Below are 11,081 nucleotides of genomic sequence, written 5' to 3'. Positions count from 1 at the left end.
TTCAGCACACCGATGGGGCTGTTTGAGGCTAACAGGTTGCCTTTTGGCTTGCAGAATGCCCCATCAACCTTCCAAAGGCTGATGACCTGCTGTTTTGGAGATCTAAACTTCATCCATCTCCTAATCTACCTTGATTACATATTTTTTTCAAAAACATTCAACCAGAATTTACAGAGGCTGCAGCTCGTGTTTGATCGGCTGCAAGAGAATGGCTTAAAATTTAAGCCTTCCAAGTATCAGCACCTGAGGAAAGAGGTGCAATATTTGGGTCACCTAGTGTCTGCTGAGTGAAATCAGGACTGATCCAGAGAAGATCAGTAAAGTGAAGGATTGGCCAAGACCCACCAACTGAAAGGAAGTGCTGCAGTTCCTGGGGTTTGTAGGGTATTATAGGCGGTATGTGCCTGGCTACACCACCATTACTGCTCCACTCTATCGTCACACCTTGGGCAACCCCAGAAAGAAGACCCCCCACCCCCTTATGGACTGATGAGTGTGAGGGGGCGTTCCTGTCCCTAAAAGAAAAGTCGGTGACTGCTCCGGCGGTGGGCTACACTGACTACAGTTTTCCATTTGTGCTGCAGACTGATGCCTCTGGAGGGGGGCTTAGAGCGGTCCTGGCGCAAGTACAAGATGGGGTTGAGAGAGTCATCGCCTATCCTAGCAGAGGTTTGAGCCCACCATAGACAAGTTACCCTGCGCATAAACTCGAGTTCCTTGCTTTAAAATGGGCAGTGACAGATAAGTTCTATGGGCACAAATTCTCTGTCCAGACTCCTCCGCAAAACTGGATGGCACTGGTTAACGGTTGGTGTCACTCCTTTCATCAATTGATTTTGATATCCAGTACAGGAGGGGTCAGAATAACTCGAATGCTGATGCACTCTCTTGGCGATCCAACCAGGAAGTAGCTCAAGGCTTGCAGGTATGTCCTCAACTCGCAGTCAGTGAACAGGGTCTTGATGTGCCGTGAGCCACCCTTGCACCTTTAAGCCCTCTGGGTGAAAACACACCTTCCCCGGAGGTACCGGAGCCCTATGGTGACGTGGGGACCGATTCACTCTTCGGCTATGACGAAACAGGAGATTCGTGCAGAGCAGAAGAGAGACCCTGTGATTGGCCCCGCGGCACACAACCAGAAGCCTACCCGTAGTGTGCGGCCCGAGGCCGTGTGTGCCTTCTCTTAAGGGAGTGGAGGAGGTTGGTGATAAAGGAGGGTATGCTGTACCGCTGCGTCCAAGACCTTCAAAGAGGTGTAGTGGAGCAACTGGTCCTGCCAGAGACAATGCGTGAATCATTAAAAAAAAAAAAAAGCCCTCCATGATGACTCAGGAGACTTTGGGCTCGAGAGAACATTGCAAGTGACAAAAGAAAGGTTCTACTGGACAAGGATGTTCCATAACATTAAGGCATGGTGTGAACAGTGTGAAAGATGCTGCCTCAGGAAAACTCCCACTGCGGGCAATAGGGCTCCTCTGATCAGTATTCACAGCAGTGCACCAATGGAGCAGGTATGTGTGGACTTTTTGACGCTGGAAAAGTCAAGGAAAGGCATTGAAAACGTCCTAATTGTCACTGATCATTTCTCTCAGTATGCCGAATTCTACCCCACCAGAGACCAAAAAGCCATCACGGTAGCTCGGGTGCTATGGAAGAACTTTTTCTGTCATTTCTGATTCCTTGCAAAATTACATACAGACCAAGGTCGCAATTTTGAAAGTGTTGTAGTGAGAAAGCTGTGCAAATGTACTAGGATCACTAAGACGCATACAACCCCCTACCACCCCCAGGGTAATGGGACCACTGAAAGGTTCAATCGGACCCTCATGAACATGCTAGGTACTCTTGAGCCGCACTTGAAACCTCATTGGCATGAAAACTTGATTCCATGAGACATGCCTACAACTGCACACATGATTCCACCGGATATACCCCGTATTACCTAATGTTCGGCAGGCATCCCAGGCTCCCGGTTGACCTCTTCTTTGGACTTGATTCCACCAAATAGCCCTTGGGGTACAGTGACTATGTCCAAACTCTGCATGACGATTTGTCCCAGGTTTATGCTCAGGACAATCAGACCTTTCAACATGCTAAACGCCAGCAGAAGTGCTATGACCAAAAAGCACAGAGCCAAGCCTTCAGCCCTTGGGACAGAGTCCTAGTTAAGGTATGCCATGTTGAGGGAAAACAGGAACTCGGAGACAGATGCGAATCACGTCCATACTGTGTGATGAAAAAGCAACCAAACACGTTTATGTCCTGCGGTCTAAAGATGATGCAGCTGAAAGAGTAGTGCACCGCAACCTCCTTGCCCAGTGCATGTTTCTCTCAGTGCAGCAGGATTGTGGAGGCGAGAATATTGAGCTGCATCCGGACGCAAGAGATTCTGAGACTGAGTCTGATACAAGGGATGATGGGATCATGGAAGAAACTGAGGGACGTGAGGAGAGTGTTCTGCCCGACACAGCGGACCAACAGGATGGAGACTCAAATATGGAGGAGTTAGACATGGAGATGAGCCAACATGACACAGATATGAATGATATTGTCAATAAGGGTACACCACCAGTGGATCCCAGAGTCGTCGTCTTCTTTTCCTTTCGACTTTTCCCTTCAGGGGTCGCCACAGCGAATCAGTTGCCTCCATCTAACCCTGTCCTCTGCATCCTCTGCTCTCACACCAACTACCTTTATGTCCTCTTTAACTACATCCATAAACCTCCTCTTTGATCTTCCTCTAGACCTCCTGCCTGGCATTTGGAAACTAAGCATCCTTCTGCCAATATACTCACTCTCTCCTCTGGACATGTCCAAATCATCTCAGTCTGGCCTATCTCCAAAGTCTCTAACATATGCTGTCACTCTGATGTACTCATTCCTGATTCTATCCATCCTGGTCACTCCCAAAGAGAACCTCAGCATCTTTATCTCTGCCACCTCCAGCTCTGCCTCCTGTCTTTTCCTCAGTGGCACTGTCTCCAGACCAAACAACATCGCTGGTCTTCCCAGTTTTATAAACCTTTCCTTTCATTTTAGCTGAAACTCTTCTATCACACATCACACCTGACACTTTTCTCCACCCGTTCCAGCCTGCCTGCATACACTTCACTTCTTTTCCCCACTCTCCATTGCTCTAGACTGTTGACCCTAAATACTTAAACTCCTCCACCTTTTTGGTCTCTTCTCCCTTTAACCTCACTCTTGCACTTGGGACCCTCCCGTTCACACACAGATACTCCATCTTGCTACGGCTAACCTTCACTCCCCTTCTTTCCAGGGCAAACCTCCACGCCTCTAGCTTCTCCTCCACCTGTTCCCTGCTCTCACTACAGATCACAATGTAATCTGCAAACATCATAGTCCATGGAAATTCCTGTCTAACCTCATCTGTCATCCTGTCGATTACCATAGCAAACAAGAAGGGGCTCAGAGCTGATCCCTGATCCACTTTGAACTCCTCTGTCACACCTACAGCACACTTCACCACTGTCTTACAGTCCTCATACATGTCCTGCACCACTTGAACATACTTCTCTACTACCCCACACTTCCTCATACAAAACCACAATTCCTCTCTGGGCACCCTGTCGTAAGCTTTCTCCAGATCTACAAAGACACAATGCAGCTCCTTCTGACCTTCTCTGTACTTCTCTATCAACATCCTCAAAGCAAATACTGCATCTGTGGTACTCTTTTTTTTTTTTGGCATGAAACCATACTGCTGCTCACAAATGTTCACCTCTGCCCTCAGTCTAGCAGTCTACTCGAGATGCAGTCTACCTGTGTACTCTTACCTCCACTCATGTAGGTCACCCTATGTTCCTGCCTCTTCTGGAAGAAAGTATTCACGACAGCCATTTCCATTCTTTTTGCAAAGTCGACAACTCTCTCACTTCTAAGGATGCTCTGTATCAGTTCATCAAGGTCCAACCAAAAATTTTCCTTCTCCTCCAGCTCACTTCCTACCTGTGGCGCATGCGCACTGACAACATTAATCATCACACCTTCGATTCCTAGCTTCAAGCTCATCACTATCTGACACTCTTTTTACCTTCAGGACGTTCCTAACAAACTCCTCCTTCACGATAACTCCTACTCCATTTCTCTTCCTATCTACACTATGATAGAATAACTTGAACCCTGCTCCTAAACTTCTAGCTTTACTCCCTTTCCACCTGGTCTCCTGAACACACAATATGTCCACCTTCCTCCTCTGCATCATGTCAAACAGCTCTCTACCTTTTCCTGTTAGAGATAGTTCCAACTTTCAAAGTCCCTACTCTCAGTCCTAGACTCTTGGTGTTCCTCTTCTCTTTCCTCCTACGAACACACCTTCCTCCTCTCCTTCTTCGACCAACAGTAGTCCAGTTTCCACCGGCACCCTGTAGGTCAACAGCACTGATGGCAGTGGTTGTTAACCCGGGCCTTGACCGATTCGGTATGGAAGTCATATATTTGATTTGCATGTTTGATTTGGCCAAATATTTTACGTCGGATGCCCTTCCTGACACAACCCTCTGTATTTATCCGGGCTTAGGACCGGCACAAGACACTGGCTTGTGCCCCCTTGCAGCTACATTGGTGGATCCCAGAGTACCTCTGCGAAATTCATCCAGAAACCGATGTCCACCAAACAGATTATCTTACAAGGTACAATTGGTGGAGTCGGAGGATAACCAAAGAAAGCTGGCGAGGGGACGGCAGTTGTGACAAGCAGCATGCTTTTTGTACTTTGACACAACAAAATGTCTGTGGTGTTCTTGTTTTTGGGTGTTTTTTTTTGTTACTGCATATTTGTTAGTTTTTGACTAACTTAATGTAAAGCATGTTATAAAACAGCTGTTTTTGGGTTGTTGTAGGTTTTGATGGCAGGGACGCCATCAGTTAAAGAGGGGGTGGATGTAAGATATAACTGGAGGCTACCACAGGGTGGCGCTCTTGTACAGTTTAATTAAATTTCACAAGCACCTTGTTGCATGTCCCTCTGGAGACCCCGTAATTTTGGCTGTGTTCGGTTGGTTTAGTTTATTTTTGGTTTTGAATAGGTGAGTGTGTTTGTCACTACCATCCATTTTATATCTTTGGTTTAATAGACCTCCCAAGGTTTTTGTTAGATTAATCTTCTTGTTAACGCATGTTTACTTGTTTATTTAGTTTGTGGGAACGAAATTGGGGAATATTAGTTGTTTTATTTCCTATGGTTTGATTTGGGTAATTGAGTGCATCTATCCCTCCACCTGAAGGCGGAGGGAGGCTGCCCCTCTCATCCAAAACCCAACATAGAGGCACTGAGCTGTGGGGCAATATATATGCCCACATTTACTTGGAGAATTCTACCGTGAGCCACTCTAGAGTGAAAGAGAGTCCAACTCCTCTCAAGAGGACTGGTACCAGAGCTCAAGCCGTGTGTGGAGGAAAGTCCAACTGTATCTAATCAGAGCTTCTCAACCTCACAGATCAGATTGTGCCCCTTTACCCGCCATAGAGGTGACATTCTCCGTCCCCAGAACTAGGTTCTATTGCTGGATTGGACAAGGTCCCCCACTTCAGTTGCCACCCAGCTCTCTTTGCACCTGACCACCTTACCCTCTTCCACACGTGGTGAGCCCATGGGAAGGCGGTCCCATGTTGCCTCTTCGAATTGTGCCCGGCCTAGCTCCATGAGTGCAGGCCTGCCACTAGGCTCCCATCACCGAGCCCCACTGCTAAGCCTGGCTCCAGAGGGGGTCTCCAGTGACCCATGTGCGGGCAAAGGAAAACAAGTCTATTTTTTTCATCATGGTGGTCTCAGGAGCCGTGTTTTGTCTGCTCCCTTACCTGTTTTCCAGGGGTGACCCTGCATAAGGTTCCAAACAATTTAGCTCCTAGGATTATTAGGGCACACAATCCACTCCACCACGATAAGGTGATGACTCAGGTGCACATAAAGATTAATATTATTATTGTCATATGTCTAGTATTTCACTCTTTTCCCCACCGTTTTTAACTTATTTGCTCCCAAAAATTTATAAATATGTTCTATTTTAAAGATGCATTGTGAAGTTTAAAAAGGTAATATTAAAGCTGTTTCTACATCATGCATGCTCCACCAATGCTCAGATGAGTACGAAGAGCCCTGATTGGTTTACTCCACAGTTTCTTTGGGGAGGGGAGGGGCGGAGTTTTTCTTACCTCATTTGAAGTCATGTCTTCGTTTGTCAACTGTGGCTGTTGCTTTAAGATCGTGCACATAATCGCATGCGCACCATGAACGAGCCTGACACAGATGTTGCAATTACGCTTTGGGCCAGAGGTGGCAGTCGCGAGTAAAAAAAAGTGACACACTGCCCAAAGATCCTTTAAGTATTACCATGGTCCCAAAAACGTATGTATAAGTTTTTTATGTTTTTATGTCATGCTAAAGCATACAGAAAGCTTTGATGCAGCCTCTGAACTGAAGAGAACGCTTGAAGCAATGGTAGTTATTACAAAAACGGCCAGCAGGTCGCAGCAGAGTATAAGAGATCAACCAGGGTCATATTGCAAAAAGCTCTTTTCCCCAGTGTTTTAAACAGATTTGTGAAACTTAGCTATATTCTAATGCTAATTGCTGCAAAACGGAAACAGAGAGAAATATACTTTTTTTTTATTATTGAAAGAAGAGACTCTAATCTTTCTTTTGGTAGGTTCCATGTTCCATGTTATAGCAATAGAACACAATAGTTTGTGGGCCTTGCAAAATCAGTCAAAATGGCTGCGAGTGAATGAGTTAAAAATAAAAATATAGTAAAATTTAAATGATGTTTGGAGAAGATTGCTGTGCTGCGGTAATCACATTCTCCATGTGGTGTGGTTGTCTGTGAACAGATTTGCCCCACCAACAAGCAACATGAAGTTTACAAGCATGTCACAGCTGGAAACAAGCTGATGATGGCATCTGTGTGTGTGGTAAGTACACTTAATAAGTGCATACAGTGTCCGTTTTGTACTGAGATTTGAGAACCATGCCAATAAATTAGATTCATCCACTTTTCATTTTGCCTTAGTGTTGCCATGTGAGAACACTGGCAGAAAATTGTAGTTGCATTAGGGATGTTAACTTGGTGCCCTTGAAATCCTAGATCCTTGTATAATGAATTCAGATGACTCACACATGCACATTCGGCCCAGATGAATCATCTTTTCATGGGAACATTTTATTCACATCTTTTCTCCCGAATTGAGTGAAAGGAAAGTATCGGGCAAGTAACAATTTAGTGTTTAAGAGTCAAGTGTATGTGGCAAGTGTGACGTGTTTTTGTATCTAACACTCCTTTTTTTGCTCTGTGTATTTTTATTTAGTTCTTGCTTAGAGTGCTTTATATTTTTGACAGTGCTTTTTACATTGCAATCTTGTATTCAACAGTATAGGCAAGAGATTACTTTTAGTAACCTCAACAATAACACAACAACAAATAAACACTGGAATGAAAAGAAGCAAAAAGAAGCTCTTAGCCAAATTCCAAGCATTTTCTCTTCCAGCAATAGACATTTGGTATGCAGGGGCAGAGCTACAGTCCGTGCTCACACCACTGGCCGCTCCCACATCTAGGGAAACATTTTCATAAACTTAATTCAGTGATGCCGATAATTAGTTCTACCTTATTGTCGTTTCAGCACGGTTGCATTTTTTTGAGGCACTTGGATGCCATGCCACTATGCATTTAGATTGACTATCTATCTAAATAAATGTTGATACAATTGATCTACAGAGTATGAAAGAATCCTTCATAGCAGTGAAACAATTGAGACTTGGGGCTCAATTTTCATAGAAAGGCGCACATGCGCTCGGCCAAAAAACACGGCTGCCGACCGTTGCTGTAAATGTGTGCAACTGTGAGTTTAATTTAATTAAAACCCTGACTGTGGAATACTTCTTCACCATGTACGCTGTGTAGCGTGTAGCCAAGGAAGACCTCACAATTTTATAATTGTGAGATTACAGGTGTGGGACTCTGCGTACATGTGAGTGCGTGCACGTACGTGTCATCTTATAACCACCCTTTAGTGAGTCATTGTGTTACCCTGGCCACTCTACTGAAATAGTTACTGCTCCATCCCTATTGTTGACTGATCTTTACAGCTCCATATAATTATTTTTACTAATATAAAGTGGCAAATTTGCAAGAAAAACACTCGTAAATTTGCGAGTTTATAAAGTGGCAAATTTGCAACATTATTAATTGGCAATGTTAGAAGAACATCTTTGTCTTCCGCGTGTTCGTTGTTTTTCGGGTAGAGAATGTTGATTTTCTGAATACAGACTGGAGATCGGTGAACAGTTCCTTCGAAGGTTTTATTTTACAGAATATTCTGGTCACTTATGAATGACAGACAAATGGCTGCTTCTCATCACAAGTGCCCAGATTCAGAGGACTTACAACATTCTTATACTATCTTGAAGGGCGGTACCACCACCCCAAAGTAAGGCGTCTTTGTCGCTGGCCAGTGGCCGTACACAATGCTTCAAAGAGCGAATGCTTAACATCATATGGTTAATCTCTGCTAAAGCAATTACTATCTCCTTATTTGGAAACTCGACCGAAAAGTATTGGCACAAACAGTCGAGTAGTGCGCTATGTGTAGTTCTCGTAACTTTCTGAGTTTTTTTTCTCGCAAATCTGCTACTTTATAAAGTCGCAAATGTTCATGTTTTTTCTCATAAAATTACCCCGTCCCTCTAAAAAAAAATATATATATTTATACGTGGCCCTAATACGCCGTCGTAATTTCTTTGTATTTTATTTTGACAATATATTTTTCGTGTGTGTGTGTGTGCGTGCGTGCGTGCGTGCGTGTGTGCGTGTGTGCGTGTGTGCCGTTTGTGAACAAAGGAAAGGAAACCTTGCGTTGCTGCAGTCATTAACTACACTCATAAATCTGCTGAGACCTGTGAGTTAGCCTTCAATGGCAGGTATTTCCTGTCGCTTGATCTTGGAAGACAGAGCTCAGTTTTATAGTTTCGAGCTTACTTTTCACAACAACTTGTAGTTGCAAGCCAACAGTTTATTATTCAAGTTCACTTTTAGGGGGTGTTTTGTACGTAGGCGAGTATTTGTGCAGCAGAAACATAGTGTTGTCATGCCAATTTGTAAATCGAGTTATTCTGTGAGCACTTTTTTTTTTTAACCATCAAGAACATTATTTTGTATCTACAACCACAGTATGGTTAAAGTACTTAGTATTATGTCATGTGAAATCCTTGTTAAATCGAATTTATAGTGTTATTAAAAATAATGGAATCACTACATGTTTTTTCCACATTTGTTATACTCATATAGACAACTAGTGAAATGCTTTCATTCGGTTAAACCTTGAAACTTGCAGAAACTGGATTACGATCTTGGACAAAACCAATCCAAGCGCACGTAATATACACTGCACTCTGTGTGCTTGTGTCTTTGTTACATTGTGGGGCCCATACACGCATGTTTTTCCAGGTTTAACTCCCATTGTGGGGACCAACTTGAAATTGTGGGGACATTTTGGTGATCCCCACAAGTTCAGACCTCATTTTGAGGGTCAAGACTTGGTTTTAGAGTTTATGTTTGAATTGGGTTATGGCTGAGGTTAGGGTAAAGAATGGGGGTAAGCAATCATTTTTGATGGTGTGGTTAGGGGCAGGGGCTAGAAAATGCATCATGTCTATTAGATGTCCCCATGATGATACAAAAGTGTGTGTGTGTGGGGGGTCTTGTTTTGTTAGATAGTGGGGCCAACATTTCGGGATTTCACAGAGCTGTGGGGCCCACCCGTCTAACCCTAGGGGAATATCCCTAGGAATAGGGGTAGGCAATCATTTTTAATGGTTGGGGTTAGGGGAAGGGGCTAGGAAATGCATTATGTCAATGAGATGGCCCCACAAAGATAGTAAAACAAACGTGTGTGTGTGTGTGTGTGCGTGCGTGCGTGTATGCATATAAAGTGTAAATGGTTGAATGTGCTTGTTTTCATTTCTGACTTCAGAGAATATGACGTGGTCAATTGAACTTCTTTAGCACTCTTGATTTTGTTTTCATAATTGTTCAGATATACTGAGTGTGATCTAGTAAGTTATTTTAATTTCTGATCATATACAACATAACTATTGACGTTAGGTTGAATGATAAGCTATTTTAGATACATTAATACATATAAAATTATATAACTTCATTAAAACACTAGTGTAAACCTAAGTGGGCCGGTCTGAGCCATGAAACTCCATGGCTGAAAAACTCTTTGGTGGCAGCACGAGTTTTCACCGGTTACGCAGATGGGTGTGTCAGAAGCCTGAGACGTGAGAATCGCTGCGTATTTCAAGTGCGTAAGGAAGGCGCGTAAGGAATTGACTTAAGCGCAAATGGGAGGAAATGCCCCTAAGAGAAAGAGGTGAATTACATACTGGGCTAATTGCCAGTGAATCAGAAGGCAATTATTGAACCCAGGCCAGTTGTGTGAAAGGTACCTACAGTAATTTCTGGACTATAAGGCGCACCTGACTATAAGCCGCGCTAGCTACATTTGGGGAATACTCGAGTTTGTTACACATATAAGCCGCACCCAACTGTAAGCCGTGGGTGTTTTAATGTTACTGCACTGGGTTCCCACTACTTTCTTTTCCATAATGAGGCCGCAAATTGTCTCGCTCTCGTTCTGTCTCTCCAACTATATTTTATTATTTCTTGTGCTTCCTTTATAGTGTGCCCCCTTGTGATCTAATGGATAAGCCGCACCTTTGTATTAGTTGTATTATTTAATAGAGCAATTACCATGTATGACACAGGAAAAATACACTTTAACTCTTTGACTGCCAGACGTTTTCAGAAAAGGGATGCCGTCAGTGCCAGCCGATTTAAGCATTTTGACTGATCTTTCAAGGTCCACAGAAAATGTTCTGTTTGGACTATGGAAACACACATACTACCAAATGAAAGATTGACTTTCATCTTTCATCAGAAAAAAAACGTTTGTTTCTACCTTATTCCGTTTTTTAGTAATCAACAATAGAAAATGGTTAGTTTCATCCGATTTCGCTTGTTTTGGACTAAAATACAGAGAAATCAAGCTTTTAGTGAAACGAT

This window comes from Leptonotus elevatus, chromosome 11 (assembly GCF_054856555.1).
Source record: "Leptonotus elevatus isolate MCC_2025b chromosome 11, RoL_Lele_1.0, whole genome shotgun sequence".
NCBI classification, from domain to species: Eukaryota; Metazoa; Chordata; class Actinopteri; order Syngnathiformes; family Syngnathidae; genus Leptonotus; species Leptonotus elevatus.
This window is presented reverse-complemented; position numbering follows the sequence as displayed.